At 45.2% G+C, this 19562-nt stretch overlaps 1 protein-coding gene across 3 annotated transcripts in view; it reads left to right on the forward strand.

Annotated features, from left to right (window-relative positions):
• RUNX1 (RUNX family transcription factor 1) overlaps positions 1–19562 on the forward strand; it is a 179115-nt gene that overhangs the window by 121591 nt on the left and 37962 nt on the right. The window lies entirely within an intron of this gene.

The following is a 19562-nucleotide window of genomic DNA, read 5'->3' on the forward strand; positions in this document are numbered from 1 at the left end:
CTGGCAATTGTCTCTCTCCAGCTTTCCTGGGGCTCCTCCAGGCCCTGCAAGGCCGCCCTGAGCTCAGCCCAAAGCTTCTCCTGTGCAGGTGAGCAATGCCAGCTGTGCCAGCCTTTCCTGCCAGCAGAGCTGCTCCATCCCTCTGCTCATCAGAGGCAATCTTGGCCTCAGTCACCACCCCAAGAGGGCATTTGCATATTGTTATCAAAATGTAAATTGAGGTTTGGGATGAGTTTCTTGCACCCCTCCCACACTCTTGGCAGAAGTTCTGGATGTTGCTTAAGTGGAATTGTCCCGGGAGAACAGAGCAGCAGGACTCAAACACCCTCCAGGGAATGAGACTCACAGCTTGGGGCTGCTTAACCAGGAAAGAAATGTTTCATACTTCAGCTAAAATAGCTTAGAAAACTCAGGTTTTCTTCTGGAGCCCTCACTTACCTGAGTTGCATCATGATCCACGTTTTTATTGGAAAAATCTGACTTTTTTTTGGATTTGAAGACAGGCCAGAGTAAAGCTTCATATTTATTTATTTATTCTTATTTCTTCGGTTTGTTGTTTGGGCTTTTTTTAATTTAAATTGTGGTTGAATTGCCCCTGAAAAATATCCTCAGTGAACCAGGCAGCTGCGCACATAAAAAAGATATTTGCGTATGCAAAATCCAGATTTGTATATTCAATTACCTGGGCATGCTCACAGTTTGCAGACAATGAATAAACTTTAGTTCTTTGAATATGCATCTGCTTGAAACCAAATCCTCCTGCAGGCAAACCTTCTGTTGGAAATCAATTCTTCAGTTGGTAGAAGAGTTAATATTTAATGAGATTCTGCATTTTAAGGAGGAAGTGGAGATAGGATCCACACGGAAGCAGCGCTGGGATCTGCCCAACCCAGATGCATGCAAAGGCTTCTCTGGAATTCATAGCCCAAGCTTTAGGCAAATGAACTGCACAGTGAGGGAGCTTTGAGGCATCTCACCAGGAAAGGTTGGGCTCAGAATTCACAGCTTTGTTATTGCTGAGTCATTCATGACACAGCACAAAGGGATTGTGGGATCAAGGAATGGTTTGGGATGGAAGGGATTAAAGCTCATCCAGCTCCACCCCTGCCACGGCAAGGACACCTTCCACTGCTTCCGCTGTCCCCAGTGTCCAGCCCGGCCTTGGGCACTGCCAGGGATCCAGGGATGGAATTCCATCCCAGCCCTGCCCACCCTGCCAGGGAACAATTCCTCATTGCCAGGATCCCACCCAGCCCTGCCCTCTGGCACCGGCAGCCATTCCCTGTGTGCTGGCACTGCCAGAGGGACAGGGACTGAGGCAAAATCCAGCTCTCCAAGGGATTTTCCCAAGTTCACCAGGCCAGGAATGGGATGGGCCAAACCCACAACAGCCACGGCACGAGGTTTGCCCGGTGTGAGGATTGGGCAAAGGGTGAGCAAAGTGCTCAGAGGGGAGAAGGAATCGCAGGTTCAGACAGAAAAGCAGCCAGAGAATCCCAGAATGCCAGAGTGGTTTGGGTTGGGAGAGACTTTAAATCCCATCCCATCCCACCCCTGCCATGGCAGGGACACCTCCCACTGTCCCCAGTGTCCAGCCTGGCCTTGGGCACTGCCAGGGATGCAGGGGCAGCCCCAGCTGCTCTGGGACACTCCCCCAAGGCCTCATCCCCCCTGAGGGAAGAATTCCTTCCCAAAATCCCATCCAACCCTGCCATCTCTTTAAAACCATTCCCCTTTTCCTGTCACTCTCTGCCTGCATAAAAAATCCTTCTCCTTTCCTTTTTAGAACCTCTGAGCTCTGCCTGGAGCCTTCTGCTCCCCAAGCCCAACACCCCCAGCTCTCCCAGCTTTTCCAATGATCCTGTTTTGCTCCCTTCATTTTTAAGTGGGATTTAAAGTCCTCAAGTTTGACTTCTCACAAAGATTTCCAAATCATAGCCACGACCACTCAGACTTTTTTTTTTAAATTCCTTTGATGTAGACATGGATTGGCCTGGATCTGTGGTGGGCCCTGTCAAACCAGGCCTGCCATGGACTGAAGGGATTTAGAAGGATTTCAGCCTTCTTGGATTGGGATGGGAATCAAAACAAAAGCTGCTGGATTGGAGTGTTTTCCTTTCAGGAATGGATATTTGGGAACATTCCCCCAGCTCCATGACTCACTCGGTCACTTAGTCTGAAGGAATTCCAAACAGGCCGAGATGTTTTCTCCTGATTCGCCAGAGATCTGGGGAGCAGTGGGAACAAACTGAGATCCTGCTGTCTTCCAGAGACCTAGAACAAACCTGCTGAGCTCCAAAACCAGCTCCAACTACAGTTTTCGAGTAATTTCCTAAAACCAACTCCAACAACCATTTTTGATTCATTTCCTTCATGGTTTTGATGGTTCTCAGACAGCCTGGGTTCCATTAAGTGTAAGGGGCCAGGGGAAGTTCAGATTAGGGATCAGAAACAATTTTTCCCTGGCAGAGTGGTCAGGCCTTAGGAGGTTTGGAGTCACTGAATTGTCCCAGAGCAGTCTGGATGTGGCCTTGGGGAAAGGGATTGGGGCAGTGCTGGTGGTGCTGAAGGTGATCCTGAGGGGCTCTTCCAACATTCCTGGGATTCTGTGGCTCTTGAGCGCTGTGGGATGTGTGGAGGTGACAAGAGGTGACAATTACGCTGTCACAGGGCCACCTTTGCACAAAGGCCAGTGGACACCGTGTTCCTGCACATCCCATCATCCTTGCTGGGATGTCCAGCTCTTTGGCCAGCAGCTAAATTTGCTAAATTTGCCCTCCAAACTGTGATAAATTCCCATTTGTGGGAATTCCACACTTTCCTTTTTGTCCCATTGAATTCCTGTCTGTGCCTGCACAGAGAAAACAACTCAAATTGTCACAGCTCATAAAGAGAGCCAAGGTGCTTAAAAACCTGGCTCTTCCTCCCCTGCTTTCATTATGGATTTTAAAAACCTCTTTTGAACTGAGCATTTTTATTCCCCACTTCTGAATAAATGCTTATTTTCAAAATTTTTCTTTTTTTTTTTTTTTCTTTTTTTCTGAAAAGAAATCCTGCTGCACTGTCAGGGAGAAGGGCAGGATGACCTAACCCATCATTTTCTTCTCTGATTCTATGATTCATAAAGCAATTTCTGTTTTTATGAGCGAGGTCCATGGGGAAAATCATTAGCAGAAACCAGATCAAGAGTAGTGCTCCTGATGAAAATACTTTTGGTTAGGAAACTTGGTAGAAATAGTCTGAGTCCTAAATTAAATATTTCCCTTAGGCCATTTGACCCGCCGTGTACATCAGCTGAAAAATTAGGTTTTTTTCTTCTTTTGACTGCTTTTTTCTGCTTTTCCTCATTGAATTGTTTTAACCTACAAAGCTCTGAAAAATTCACTCATGGCCCAAATGCCTGAAAGTGATGTGAAAGGAAAAGGCTACAAGGATTTAGCCTGAAGTTAAGATGGGCATTAAATGGGATTATTCCCTGTTGGATATGTAGTTTTCCCAAATACTTTTGGGGGAAAAAAAAATATCCAAGGGTGAGATGCCGAAGGGTGTGGAGAGAGGGAATATTTTGCTGAGCAGGAGTTGAGAAGGAGCTGCTGGTTCTGTTCTGAAGGAAATCTTGTCCTAACTGAGGTCATTTTTAGGGAAACCCTAAGAATCTTTTTCTAATATAATAATAACAAAAGTCAAACTCTTCTCCAAAAAAACCTTTTCATTATTTCAGTGGGCTGAAATAACATTAATGCGTTTCTTTCTTGCTCATTTTCTGCTGCAAGTGCCACATTTTGGAAGCTGAGGCTGAATTGTACCAAATAACAACTTAGAAACCAGAAATAAATGAACCATTTCATTGTTGGAAAATACCAAACATTTAAATTTCACTGGTGGATTAGGATTAAATTTTAGTGGAAGGATTCAGATTCCATGATATAAATTCTGTATGAAAGCAAAGTCACCTCTTTTCCAATACATGCTTCCATTTTATTTATTTTTTTTAATTTTGAACAAAGCTTACGAATTGCTGAATTCTAACAGATAAAGGATCTCATGAAGGAAAGACAGGAATTCTTGGTTTCAAGGCCTTTTGTCTGGAGATGAAACTGAAACGTGATTATTTCCTGGCACTCTTCCAGCCTAAATTTTTCTAAACTTAAGCTTTTCTTCCTTATATCCCATCTAACCCTCCTCTCTGACACTTTAAAGCCATTCCCCATTTCCCTGTCACTCCATGCCCTGGTGAAAATCCCTCTCCAGCATTTTTGTAGCCCCTTTACGTATTTATGGAATTTAACTGGTTGGCAATACAAAGGATTGTTAAATTCATAGGAATTCCTGGCACAGAGCAGTGCTGGTGGGGATCCTTTATGTCCTATATCAATAAGTTCAACCTGTAGGTTTTCAACACTCCCATCCTTGATTCATGGTGCAGAAACTCCTTTTCCATTTGGGATGGGATTGTTTTCCCTGGCATTTATCAGCGTCTCTGCTGAGGCTGGAGGGTTGGGATTGGGTGATGTGAGACAGGAATTTGTAATTTATTTCGTTCAAGGAAATGGTCAAATATGTGGAGCAGGAAACCTGGTGACAACACTGCTTTTCTGGGAGTGCAGCAGATCCTATAGAATTGCTTCCCAAATCATTTTGGGGTTTTTTAAATGGAACACAGAAGTGTTGACAGGCCAAGCTCCTTCCTTGAGAAATCAGGGACAAGGGAAGCCCTGTGCTGCACTGTGGGTTAGGAATGAAGCTAAGTCTGACACAGTCCTGCAGAAATTATTTCAACCCCTTTCCTTAGTCACTTCATCCCACACAGCTCTTTTTTCACCATTCATCATTAACATGATTTTCAATCTAATAATTTTGGTGCCCCTCCTTGATGTCTCTGTGCTGAAACCAGGGGGAAGTGCTCCAACCTGAGACAAAGCCAGAATCAGCTGAATGTAGATTATTTCTGAGCATGCCTCACTAGGCCTGACTTTCTCCTGCCAAATGCTCTCTCTACAAAGGTTTTGTAGCTGTTAAAAGCAGTGAGCAAGATGAAGATCTTTGGGGACAAGAACATTTTCCATAGGAATAGGAAAATGTGGGGGAAAAGCAGATTTGAAGCAGAGGCTGGGGCTGGGAAAGGATGGGCCTGGAGTTGGATGAGGTGCATATTGTGGGTTTTAGGGAGTTATTTCGTGGAGTGGAGGTGCCTATTGTGGGTTTTAGGGAGTTATTTTGCCTTTCCCCTTCCCAGAAGGAGATTTGCTGGCAAAGTTGGGCTGTGGGAGCATCAATCCTGCTGTCCCTCAGGAGTGGCAGATGAGTTTTCCTTCAGAGTTTTCCTTCTCTCTATGAGCTGATCCCTCCTTCCTTAGCTCCTCAGGGGGCTGGGAGAAGGGAGAGGGAAACTTCCCCCCCTCATGGAGGGCTCAGACACTTCTGTTTGCTAAAGAAGATTTTAGCAGTGCAGGATCTTTTTTAAAGCTCCAGTTTTTGAGGAGATTCCTGATTTAGGGGTTCCCTAAAATGCCACATGTGTAAGGGAAAGGCTGGAGGAAGGTACATGGCATTTTCAGTGAACAGCCCCCATTTTCTTCTTGAAATACAACGGCAAAGAGTGGTAATCTGTTGAAGTTCTGCCTGCTGAGAATTCCAGACTTTCTGTGTCCAGGCACTGACCCCCAGAGAGCACTGCATTGACCTGAGGCCCTGGAGAATCTTCCAGAATGGAATGACAGAACTGGGATTGTGGGGGTGGAGTTTGAACAGAAGTGTGTGATATCACAGGGTGGGAAACTCAGAGTTTGGAGTTTTAGAATACAGTAATAGATATGGAGCAAGCCAAAAATCCACCTGCACTGCAGTTCCTCCCAGCTTTGCCTGCCCTGGATTATCAGCTGGAGCATTCCCTCCTTGCAGCCCCACACAGAACACCACAGGCTTTTGCTTCATGGTGGTGAAGAATAGAAAAAAGGCTTTACTTTGGTTTGCATCTCCATTTGTGCTCCTGCTCTTTGGGAATACTGGAATGTTCTGCCAGGGAGGTGGTGGGGTCACCACCCCTGGGTGTGTTTAACAAAGCCTGGATGTGGCACTGGGAGCCAGGGTTTGGTTGGGCTGTTGGGGCTGGCTTGGACTTGATAATCCTGAAGGTCTCTTCCAATCCAGTGATTCTGGGATTCTGTGGAATTGCAGTGAGGAAATGAATTTTCTCTCAGTGTTCATGAGAAATCTCACTCAGGCCGATCCTGTGCCTGTGCTGTGTGAGGGTGTGCAAAGCAGGAGGGTCAGAATGCCTGGGGGAGAATTGTGTTCTTCCGATGCTTAAAGGGGTTCCAGGAGAGCTGCAGAGGGATTTCCCACAAGGCAGGACACAGGGAATGGCTTTAAGATGAAGGAGAGCAGGGATGGATGGGATATTGGGAAGGAATTGTTCCCTGGGAGGGTGGGGAGGGGATGGAATAGAAGCTGAATAGATCCAAGGTGTCCAAGGACAGACTGGGATAATGTGGGATTGTGGATGGTGTCCCTGCCCATGACAGGAATCTTTAAGGTCCCTTCCAACCCAAACCATTCCCTGATTCCATGAGAGGCCATCTCAGCTCTGCTTGGAATCACCAGGGCAGGTGTTGTCTGTCCTACAGGAACACTATGTCCTCATAAATCACTTAAACACATCCTAAAGAGACAGAAAGATGTGAACATCTTCCCTGCCTTCCTTAATCACGGAACAGATTAGGAACAGCATGTAAAAATGGGAGGAGGCAGCAGAAAGAATTTCCCCACTCATAAACAAAACATGGAGACATTTTGTTTTTATTTTTCTAATAGTGCCTGACCTTTGTTCCTTTATTCTTCCTTTGAGTTTGGAGCTCGAGTCCATCAAGCCCCACATCCACCAGGCCACGTTCTGGGGCTGACCAGTCCACAAAAGCCAGGCTGTGTCACAACCCTCAGCACATAAAGCTACAGGAGAAAAAAAAAAACAAAAAAAACCCAGAAACATTTATGGGACAGTGCTGATTTAATTATTAAGGATTCTGTTTGCCTGATTCCTCCCTGCAGCCAGCACCACAGGCTGTTCCTCATTACCTGCCCCACGTATCTTCCCAATCTCACCACAAACAGTTTGGGTTGACCACACCACTTCCCTCTTGAAAGTTAATCCAGTTTGACTCACCCTGAGCAGCTTGGGCTGAGCCAAGGAAAACAAGGCAAAGAATAACCTGCTTGTATCCACTTTGGAAACTTCTCAGAGGCCCTGCTTTCACAGGGCTCCACAGTAGCTCACTATATCTCCCTGCAGCTGCAGAGAAAATCAGGGAAGCAAAAAAAAAAAAAAGTTCCAGAAGTTAAAATAAAGCCCAGGCAGAAGCACGTGAAATTTATGAGTTCACAGTGGAGTGTTAGTCCAGAGGAGGAACCAACAAATTAAAATAGCCAAACTCCTTTCTGTGGAAACCCAGGTATTTTCAGCTATTGTGTGGCGACAGCAGGAACTGGGTTTGGTAAAAGCAAAGGTCTGAAGTTCAAGGGAGGTGTGCAGCCCCAGTTATGCTCTTTTCTTGGGCAGGAGCAAAACTCCACACAGTCAAAGTGTGAGCAGCCAGCACCTCCAGGGAGTAAATTGAATTTGGTGTTGCCAAATTGCCCTGGTTTATATAAACACCGAGGCACAGGAGCTGACCTTTTAGGTGCAGGTGCCTGGTTGAGCCCTGGCTGAGGGTGAGTGATGGGGACCTTTCACTGCCTCGAGACATTTGTGATGAAATGTTCCTGTCTGAGCAATTCCTATGCTGTTTGTACAACCACTGCCCTGTTTGGAGTCACTGCACAGGTGACAAATGTCCTCACCCCTGGCTCTTCCTGCTCAGTGCCTGGGTTTGAAAAAACAGGTGTCTGCTAAAGAAGGCAGGAGCCTCCCTTGAAATGATAATGTAAACTCCCTCCCTCTGAATTATTATAGTTTTGAAATTATCAGGCAAAGATATGGGAGTGGGAATAACAGTTTTTTACTAGGAAAATTAAAAATACAAATGCAATAGTACAAAAAAGAAAACAAACCACTGCCAGAGCCAGACCATGCCCTGCTCCCTGTGTGCCAGGGGGTGTCCCAGCCCCATCCCAGGGGGGCTCAGCCCTCCTGCAGTGCCAGCTGTGGCTCTGCTGCAGCAGGGATCCTGCACAAGGGGGGAGTTTTCCTCTGCAGCTCCAGGGGAAGAGGCAGCTGCTCCTCTGGCAATGCAGGGGGCAAAGGCTGTGCTGCCGTCCCAGCACCTCAGATTGGATCCAGGCAGGAATGCTTGGCTCCTCCCCTGGGAGGAGCATCTCCCCATGGGATGCTGGGATTGGCTCAGCCCTGCAGGGACACTCAGTGGCCATGGACAGCAGAGATCTCCTGGAGGGAGGGTTGGCTGTGGGAGAGAGAAAGGAAAAACTGCCCAGGAACAGCAGAGAACTGCCCCAGCTCTGACTGATGGGAACGGAACACACAGCCCCATTTCCAACCTCGGACACGCAGGATGAGGGAGGGGCTCCAGAAATGTGATTGAGGTGCTTGAGTGATGTCTCTGTGTCCAGCAGAAACAGAACCTTCTCCCAAAGGCTGTGCTTGTACCTGGAGTCATGGGGCGGTTCTGGGTGTCTCAACAGAAGATCAAAAGCTCTTGGAGAACGTCCCAGGAAGGTTCTGAAGGTGGGGAAGGGTCTGGAAGGGCTGAGAGCGCTGGGATTGTCCAGCTGGAGCAGAGGACACTGAGGGCAGAGCTCCGTGGGGCCAGTTCCTGCTGGGGCTGGGCCAGGAGGGATTTAGGTTGGATTTAGGGCAAGGTTCTTGTCCAGAGGGTGCTGGCACTGCCCAGGGAATGGGCACGGCCCCGAGGCTGCCACAGCTCCAGGAGATGCCCAGGGTGGGATTTTTGGGGGTCTGGGCAGAATTGGAGTTGGATCATCCTTGTGGATCCCTCCTAACTCAGGATATTCCAGGATTCCATGTGTTTTCAGCAGCTTTCCCTTGGAGAGAGGAGGATTTTTGTGCCTGTATTTTATTTTTTCCTTGGTTGCTCCCTGAGCTGGTGCTTGGCTGCTTGGGGCTCATCCTGCACCTTCTCCCTCAGACAAATCTCCAGCTCTGCTGCCTCAGCTGTGGCTGGAGGGGATTCCTGGGGCACTTTGGGAAGATGCAAACCAAAAAGAAACAAAAGAGGATTTTGGCAAAGCAATGCTTGGCTCGGGGCTCATTCAAACATTGTCAAGGGCTTGGAGTTTTGGGCGTTGAGATGGGAGAAGGGGAAAAGAAAGCAAGGGTTGTAATTTTACAAACTGATTTAAATTTCATGGTCGACTTCTTCCCTCCAAACCCAAAGGCTCCATGACTTTTACTTCACTGCCATGACCTAATTCCTGGGGTTAATTCCAGGCAATAATTACACTTCCACGGGAGAGAGGGCACAGATTCAGCAGAAGCTGAGGTGGATCTACCCAAAATAATTGTGGTTGTAGTGGAAATTCACTTGTCCTTTGCTGTTTGTACCTCACAGCAGCAGAGCTGGGGGAGAGGAGGAAAAATTCCTGCCGCATTCAGAAATGTGTCAGGATTGTTTTTGTGGGTTTGGGAGCTCGGGATAGACCTGAGGATTTTGTGTGTTCATCAGGAGGAGGGAAAGAATGGGAGGCACCCTGTAGGACTGTGGAGAGAGGGAAAGCAGAGCCTCCACTCGTCCTTTTTCCCAGGAATGTTCCCCCCAAAGCTCTCCTGACACTACTGAGCCAAGTTTCAGTGATGGAAAGGGCTCCCAGCCTGGAATTAGAGCAGAAAATTGGAAATTGGAAGCCCAAGAAGGGTGTGGAGTCTCCATCTCTGGAGATATTCCAGAGCCACCTGGATGTGTTCATGTGTCAGCTGCTCCAAGTGGCCCTGCCTGGACTGGGGGAGCTCCAGAAGTCCTGGAAATTCTGGGATTCTGTGAACTGAAGCTCATTTTCTTGAATGGATCAGGCAAGAGGGTCTTGACCTGGGCCCTCCCACCTGCTCTGGTTTGTCCTGGGACAGAATTCCTTTTTTTTACAAATTTTCCTCTACCTGTGTTCGAAAAAATGTGAAATAATTTTTAAATTATTTCAAAAAGAAGAGCTAAGCAAAAATATCTTGTCAACATATTGTGTAATTACTGTTAAAACACACGGGGAGAAAAATCCACGACTCCCAAAGGAGGTGCAAGGAGCTCCCTGGGGTTTCCCCAGGTAAAATAGGGAGAGCAGGAATCTGTAAATCCTGGTTCACCTTCTTGGTGTCACTGCCCACAAAAAAAATGGGGTCACGTGGTGGAAAATTTAAATGCTGAGCTTAGGACTGGACCATAAACATCATTTTAGCTGCAGGTATTCCAAGGGAGGAGCAATTCCAGCCAGGGTGAGCTTTGCAGGGGAACTGAGAAGAGAATTTACCTGGAAGGGTTTCCCAGTGTCCCAGAGCTCCTCTGGATCAGCCTGGCCATGGAGTCAGGGCCTCATTCCCACATTCCCAACCCAGCACTGCTCCTGCTGCTAACTACAGACAGGCCATGAGAATATAATATATAATATATAATATATAATATATAATATATAATATATAATATATAATATATAATATATAATATATAATATATAATATATAATATATAATATATAATGTATAATGTATAATGTATAATGTATAATATATTCTATATATAGAATATAGAATATATATATATTCTATATATATATTCTATATATATATTCTATATATAGAATATATTATACATTATATATTATATATTATAAATTATATATTATACATAATGCATCATACATAATATAATATATAATGTACAATATACAATATATAATACATAACATGTGATATATAATGTATAACATATAACATATAACATATATAATATAACATATATAGAATATAGAATATAACATATATAATATAGAATATATAACATAGAATGAAGAATATAGATTAATGTACAATATATATATTCTCATATATAATATTAGAATCTCCTGACTGCCACCATGTTCCATGTCTGGAAATGAGGCTCGTGCTATCCAGCACTTAAAAAAATAAACAGGAAAAAAATGTGATTGCTGAATGTTATGGTTTTGAAAATGATTTTTTCTTGTAGAGAAGTCTCCATAATATTAAGAAGAAGTAAACTGAAGAAAAACTATTCTAGAGGCAGTAAACTGACTGAAATTTTAGGTTTTGTTTCTTTACATTGTCCATGAAAAAGTTATAGGGGGAACAGAAGTGTTCTAAAGATTTTGTTGTCTTATCACTCTTTATTGTAGTTACTGTTAATAAATTTCTCTTTATACACTTTTAAAGTTTTAAACCTGCTTTGCCTTCCTCCTAATCCTACCTCACAACAAAAAATAAATACATTAGGAATTAACCAACACAAAAACCACTGCACTCTTTAATACATTAATTATAAATTAATCTCAAAATCAGTAATATTTCAAATTAACAAACCAAAACGACCACACTGATGAATCTCCTCAAAACTCTGCCTGCCTGATTTGTGCTCAGCACAGCAATCAGATTTGGGTCTAATTCTGTTTTTAGAGGGTTTTTATATTATTTTTAATCCATGGAGGAGCGGTTGTTGAGCTCTGGCACTGAGCTGATCCTTCTGAAAGAAGCTCAGGGAAAAAGGGTTGGCCAAGAATTTCATCTCTGACACAGAGGAATGCAATGTTTAGGCATTGTTAGCAAAATAATCATGATTATTTTGCATTATAGTTGAAAGCATTTCTGTTTTAAAGGCTTTCTCAGCTTGGTAATAATATAGCAGTGTTATATTTTAATTAACAGAAACACAAATTTGGGTTGGGAATTGTCTCTCTCCATGTTCCTGTGGATCCTTCAGGCCCTGCAAGGCCACACTGAGGTCACCCCAAAGCTTCTCCTCTCCAGGCTGAACAATCCCACTCCTTCTTGGCCTTTTGCACATTTAATTACAATTGTCAATTATTTTACCTATCATTTGGTCAATCTGGGCTGTCACAGCTTCTTGCAAATTAAATTCAGGTGATTGGCACCTTCCACAATCCCACGTTGCTCCAAGCCCTGTCCTTGAACACTTCTGTGGGTCAAGAATTCATTGTTTGACATGAATTTATATTGCAAAAAATAATAATATTTATAATTTGTCCCTGACTAATTATATATTATATTATATTATATTATATTATATTATATTATATTATATTATATTATATTATATTATATTATATTATATTATATCATATCATATCACATCACATCACATCATATCATATCATATCATATATTACTTATAATATCATTTTTTTGCATTAAGCACAGTGTGTTCACTTCCTAGAACGATATGAGCGAGCACATTTCCTCTCATCATTATACAAAATAATCACATTAATTTTAGCCCCAAGACACAGAACAGTGTCAGCACTTTATTAATGGACACAATGGAATTTTGGTGATTTTTTTGCCCCACTAAAGCTGCACCAAACCTGAATAAAACCAGCCCTGAAAAGAGGGGATGTTTGAATCAAGATCCAGAGTGCCTCAAAGGCAAACAAGTTTATTTAAACTCACTCCTTCCTTTGGTTAAAGCCTGGCCAGACTCTGCATTTTCCTGGGAATAATCCCATTTTTGGGTGTGAAATTTCCTTTTTCCACACGGGAAAAACGGAGAGAAGGGGAAGAATTCAGGGACAAAGGCTCAGCTAAGTTAAACTCCCCTGTTTTGGTTTAAAACCACACTGACCTCCATCCTTCCATGGTGGGATGGGGGAAAAAAAAACCCATGGGTTGGGATGAGAATGGTTTAATAATTGAAATTGGAAAATGAAGAAAGAAAAAGGATAAATAATAAATAATAGTAGGATAAAGGATTTTAATAATAATATTTTATTTATTATTATTAAATAAAAGGAGGGAAATTAAAAAAAAACAACTCTCAAAAAACAATGAGAGTGGATGACAGCAAGTGACAGAAGAGTGGCGTAATTAAAAGGAAAAAATTTGATTAAAAGACAAAAAAAACCCCCATAAAATCATAGAATGGATTTGTTTGGAAAGGACCCTAAAGATCTCCTGATTCCACCTGGACAGGGATATCCATTAACCCATTCCAGCAGTGTTTTCTTGGAAAATGGTCCTGGTTTTCCACAGAAATTCCAGCTGGAAGGAGGAGAGCAGAAATTCCTTTCCTCATCCTCTGCATTGTCCAGTTCTGCCTCTCTGAGCCTGAAAGCATCTAAAGATGTCTGTAAAAATTAAAAAAAAAAAAAAAAATTAAAGGGAAATTTCGAATTTCAAAAATTCAAAAAATTCATTTTCACTTCCTTGGCCTCTCCTTTACCCAATTCTGCCTCTCCGAGCCTGAAAGCATCTAAGAATCCCTGCAAAAATAAATTTAAAGGAAAACTCAAAAATTCAAAGGAAAATAAAGTTTCCTTGGCCTATTCTGCCCTGCTGAACCCAAAAGGCATCTAAGAATAAATAAAATAAAAATATGCAAATGCAGAAATAAAATTTTTTAAAAATTAAAGGAAAATTCAAATTTTCAAAGGAAGGTAAAGGTTCCTTGGCCTCTGCTTTACTCAATTCTGACTCTCTGAGCCTGAAAGAATCTAAGAATGCCTGCAAAAATCCCCCAAAAAATGAAAGGAAAATTCAGAATTTCACAGGGAGGTGAAGGTTCCTTGGCTTACCCTGCCTCTCTGAGCCTGAAAGGATCTAAGGATTCCTTTTAAAAAAATAAGAATTAAAGTAAAATTCAAAAATTCCAAATTTCAAAGGAAAATAAAGATTTCTTGGCCTCTGCTTTACCCAATGCTGCCTCTCTGAGCCTGAAAGAATGTCTGCAAAAATTTAAAAAAAAAAAAAAAAAGGAAAACTCAAAAAATTCAAAGGAAAATAAAGGTTCCTTGGCCTATTCTGTCTCTCTGAACCTGAAAGGATCTAAGGATGCCTGCAATTTTTTTTTTTTGCCTTTAATTTTTTAATTAAAAAAAAAAAATTAAAGGAAAATTCAAAATTTCAAGGGAAAATTTAAAGGAAATTTTGTTTCTTTTCCTGCGCTTGCGCATCCCAGCCTGAGCCTCCCCTGGCCTGGCATTCCCAGGGAAGCAGGAATTTGCTGCTGTCATTTCCCCATCCCCAATGCCAAAATCTGGCCCCTGTCCAGGCCTGAGTGTTCCAGGGCTCTCCCAGGCTGTAAAAATTCATTTCCCTGCCATTCCCAGGGGAAACACTTTCATCTTGCCCTGCCCTCCCTGTGTAATATTCCAAAAAATATTTAAAAAAATATATTCCATGGCAAAAAGTCCTCCTGACCTCACTCAGGCAGCATTTGGAAGGGATAATCTAAAAAATAAAGGTGAAAAAGACCCTAAATCCTGTGGTTTAGCCAAATTAGCTGCATGTCCTGTTTATTGCAGCATCCCCAACACTGACCCTGCAAGCTGAGGGGGAAAATGTTCATTTTTCTTTTCTCTGTTAATTGATTCCCCTGCAAGCTGGGGGGGGAAAATGTTCATTTTTCTTTTCTCCTAAAGAGAAGGAGTTTTGGTTTTGGTTTGTTCATATGAGGTTTTACTGATTTTGAGATTTCTCAGTTAGTGTGTTAAAGTGTGTGTTGGTTAACACCAAAGAGAAAGAGTTGGAGTTAACACTTAAAGAGAATGAGTTTTGTTAATTTGAAATATTACTGATTTTTGAGATTTCTCGGTTAATGTATTTTAGAGTGTGATGGCTTTGTGTCGTGGTTTAGGCCTGGCACAGAGCCAGTGCCCCCATGACCATGTTGGTCAATTCCTAATGGATTTATTTTTTGTTCTGAGGTAGGATGAGGAGAAAGGGAAAGCAGGTTTAAAACTTCAAATGGGTGTAAAGAGAAATTTATTAACAGGAACTAAAAGAAAGAGCAACAAGAATTTCTCTCTCTCTCAATCCTTGTGAAATCTCTGGGGACACGAGGAGGGCAAGGCAGTGGTTCCTCCTCATGTGAGCTCTGTGCCAAGGTTTTCCTTAAACAGCGGGAAGTTTGAGTGATTTTCATCAAGATTTGTGGCCAAAGTGCTTCAGCAGAGCCAAAGCAGCTTCCAGACCCCGTTCCTGCTGCTCTTTTCCATCCTGGAAAAGGGAGGGGAGCAGCTTCCAGACCCCGTTCCTGCTGCTCCTTTTCATCTTGGAAAAGGGAGCAGCTTCCAGACCCCTTCCTGCTGCTTTTTTTCATCCCGGAAAAGGGAGCAGGTTCCAGACTCCTTCTTGCTGTTTTTCTTCATCCCGGAAAAGGGAGAAGGTTCCAGACCCTTTCCTGCTGCTCTTTTTTATCCTGGAAAAGGGAGGGGAGCAGGTTCCAGACCCCATTCCTGCTGCTCTGTTCCATCCTGGAAAAGGGAGCAGGTTCCTGACACTTTCCTGCTGCTCTTTTCCATCCTGGAAAAGGGAGCAGCTTCCAGACCCTGTTCCTGCTGCTCTTTTCCATCCTGGAAAAGGGAGCAGGTTCCAGACCCAGTTCCTGCTGCTCTTTTCCATCCTGGAAAAGGGAGCAGGTTCCAGACCCCTTCCTGCTGCTCTTTTCCATCCTGGAAAAGGGAGCAGCTTCCAGACCCCTTCCTGCTTCTCTTTTCCATCCTGGAAAAGGGAGCAGCTTCCAGACCCCTTCCTACTGCTCCTTTCCATCCTGGAAAAGGGAGGGGAGCAGGTTCCAGACCCCGTTTCTGCTGCTCTGTTCCATCCTGGAAAAGGGAGCAGCTTCCAGACCCTTTCCTGCTGCTCCTTTCCATCCTGGAAAAGGGAGGGGAGCAGGTTCCAGACCCCGTTCCTGCTGCTCCTTTCCATCCTGGAAAAGGGAGCAGGTTCCAGACCCCATTCCTGCTGCTCTGTTCCATCCTGGAAAAGGGAGCAGGTTCCAGACCCCTTTCCTGCTGCTCTTTTCCATCCTGGAAAAGGGAGCAGCTTCCAGACCCCGTTCCTGCTGCTCCTTTCCATCCAGGAAAAGGGAGCAGGTTCCAGACCCTTTCCTGCTGCTCTTTTCCATCCTGGAAAATGGAGCAGGTTCCAGACCCCTTCCTGCTGCTCTGTTCCATCCTGGAAAATGGAGCAGGTTCCAGACCCCTTCCTGCTGCTCCTTTCCATCCAGGAAAAGGGAGCAGGTTCCAGACCTTTTCCTGCTGCTCTTTTCCATCCTGGAAAAGGGAGCAGGTTCCTAACCCTTTCCTGCTGCTCTTTTCCATCCTGGAAAAGGGAGCAGCTTCCAGACCCCTTCTTGCTGCTCTTTTTCACCCTGGAAAAGGGAGAAGGTTCCAGAACCTTTCCTGCTGCTCTGTTCCATCCTGGAAAAGGGAGGGGAGCAGGTTCCAGACCCCATTTCTGCTGCTCTGTTCCATCCTGGAAAAGGGAGCAGCTTCCAGACCCTTTCCTGCTGCTCCTTTCCATCCTGGAAAAGGGAGGGGAGCAAGTTCCAGACCCTTTCCTGCTGCTCTTTCCCATCCTGGAAAAGGGAGCTCTGGCCTTGTGGTCACCTCACGGGGCTGGCAGGGCAGAGTGGCTGTCCCAGGGTCACCTCCTGGCCCTGGGCAGGGCACCTCATTGCTCTGGCATTCCATTTTCCGCCTGCCAAAAAGGGTTAATAACAGCGCTGCCCGTGCCAGGGGTGAGCTGAGGATATTTTGTCTGCCCCAGCAAGGTGTTTAGAGGGGAACTTCAAAGCCCAGCTAATAAACACCAAAATGCAGGTCGCCCTCACAAAGGGCTGCCTGTGCTTTGAGAGTGGCTCGGGAGAAATATTTATATTTGTTACGTTTTTTTTTCTGACACGCTTCTTCACTTCTCTCCTGCAGAGCTCTGGTGCCAAACAGGTTCTGTGCGCTCAGAGGAGGAGGAATAATAAATAGATTTTTTTTTTTTCTGGCTGGGGATAAGGAGGGTAAAGAGGCACTTTTGGAGCTGCTTCTTGAGGTGACAATTGCCTGGCCTTGCTTCTGATTGTTTTCCACTCAACATGAAAATGGAGCCATAAAAGCAGCAGAGTTCTTCTGAGGAAGAGCCTGTTGGTGCTTCTCTTTCTCCCAAATGGAATTTCCACAAATTCAAGGGATGAGACAGAACTTGGCTCCTCCCCTGCACTCCTGGGAATCCCAGGCTGTGGAAAAGGGCCCACACAGGAGGCTGGAACACCCCCAGAATTCAGATTGATGCTCTGGGGCAGCACAGGGAGGGGCGGGGAGGTCCAAGTTTGGCTCAGTGGATGCAGGGTATGAAGATATCACGGAAATCAGGAGGAATTTTGGACATTAAAGGGTTGTTAAAGGTTGTTAAACCCTCAGATGGGCTGCCCAGGGAGGTTTGGAGGGCCCATCCCTGGAGATGCCCAGCAGAGGTGGCACTCGGTGCTCTGGGCACAGCTGGGACTCCCTGGGATCCTGCATTTCCAACCTTTGGGATGCTGTCAGACAGGCAGAGATCCTCCCACAGCCTGGAGCAGCCTGGCACTGCAGGGCCAGGAGAGCTGGGAGGGAAGGGGAGGTCACAGGAGATCGAGCTTGGCCTTCCTGCTCTCCTTTTAAAGCAGGAGAAGGCTGGGGAGGATCTGAAATCAGGAATAAAAGCCAGCGTGGGGCTGCACTTGGAAGGATGTGGCTCTTGGCTCTGCCAGCCCTGGGTTGATCCTGCTGGAGCTTAAAATAATCCCCATGGATGAGGTATTTTACACATCTTGTGTGACTCCACGTGTTGGCATTCACATCCAGGGTCAGGAGCCCAAGGCTGGAGGAACTTCCAGCTTCTCTCTGCTGACAAATGCAGCATTTGCTCCCGACCAACCAGAATGGCAGATAAAAGTCCTTTTAAAAGGCCTTTTCATCTGTCTTCCCTTCTCCCCTCCTTTTTTATTTCTATTTTATTTTTTTTTTAAGCCCTAATGGGTCTCTTTAATGATGAAACCACTGCTATATAATATGTCTTTTTATATTTTAATTCCTCCCCCTCCCCTTGGGATAATTTACAGCACAGTGTGGAATCTGAGACAGTTCAAGCTGTGCCAAAGGGCCTGGCAAGGGGAAGAAATGCCGAGCCACTGAGATTTGGAAGCATAAGACGAGTTATAAAATTTAATTTTAGAAATGCAGCTACTGGGAACTGCTTTTAAATGCACATTTTCCTTTTACTGCATAAAATGGGCCTTGTCTTGATTGAGCTGTCAGAGTGGCTTGAAAGAGCTCTCTGTGGAGGAAGGGGCCTACAGGGCTCTGCAGAGAACTTTTTGTTGCTTATTCAGTGATCTTCGAAATTGAGAGAGGGATTTTTAGAAATGTTTCAGGATTAAAAGTTAAGGAAGGGAGTGTGGGATAAGGAATAGTGAATAAAAAAATAAAATAATGCCCACTTTTTATGTAATCACAGAATGGTTTGGGGTGGAAAAGACCTTAAATATTCTCTCATTCCATTCCCTGCCATGGCAGGGACACCTCCCACTGTCCCAGGCTGCTCCAGCCCCAGTGTCCAACCTGGCCTTGGGCACTGCCAGGGATCCAGGGACAGCCACAGCTGCTCTGGGAATTCCATCCCAGCCCCTCCTCCTCCTCCCAGGGAACAATTCCTCATTCCCAAGATTCCATCCAGCCCTGCCTCCCTTTACCTTAAGGCCATTCCCCCTTTTCTCGTCACAAGTTCCCCTGTTTCTTCAAGGGAACAAGTAGAAAAATGAAGATGTTTGACCTCTGGGCTGGAGATTTGGGCTGCATTCCTGGCAGGACAGCAGGGTCCAATGGAAAGAAGGACAAAAGACAAAGCACAAAGATCCATGAGGCAGCTGATGTCCTGGGACAAATGCAATGTGCAGAAATCATGGAATCATAGAATAGAACCATGGAGTGTCCTGAGTGGGAAGGGACCCACAAGAATCTTCCAGTGCCACCCCTGGCCCTGCTCAGACCCCCAACAACCCCACCCTGGGCATCCCTGGCAGTGCTGCCCAAAAGCTCCTGGAGCTCTGGCAGCCTCAGGGCTGGGATCTTGGAAAAGGCTGGCACAGCTGGCATTGTTCACCTGCACAGGAGAAGCTTTGGGCTGAGCTCAGGGCGGCCTTGCAGGGCCTGGAGGAGCCCCAGGAAAGCTGGAGAGAGACAATTGCCAGGGGATGCAGGGACAGCACCCAGGGAATGGCTGCCAGTGCCAGAGGGCAGGGCTGGGTGGGATCTTGGCAATGCGGAATTGTTCCCTGGCAGGGTGGGCAGGGGCTGGGATGGAATTCCATCCCTGCATCCCTGGCAGTGCCCAAGGCCAGGTTGGACACTGGGTTGGAGCAGCCTGGGACAGTGGAAAGATGAAATGTGTCACCTCAGTCCTTCCAGCTGATTCTAGATGTGTCCCAATCCTGTCCTGGCTCTCTGGGACCTTCCCTGTCCCCTCCCAGCCCTGGAGCTCCATGGGGACTGTGCTCCAAGGACTGCTGTGGGAAGTGCTGGACCCTGTAATTCCCACATGGCCGTGCCCAAGTCCTCTGTGCCCTGCTGATGCTCAGAATTCAGCATTTACCCCCTTGGAGCTGTGT

Source organism: Zonotrichia albicollis, chromosome 2, assembly GCF_047830755.1.
Source record: "Zonotrichia albicollis isolate bZonAlb1 chromosome 2, bZonAlb1.hap1, whole genome shotgun sequence".
Classification (NCBI taxonomy): domain Eukaryota; kingdom Metazoa; phylum Chordata; class Aves; order Passeriformes; family Passerellidae; genus Zonotrichia; species Zonotrichia albicollis.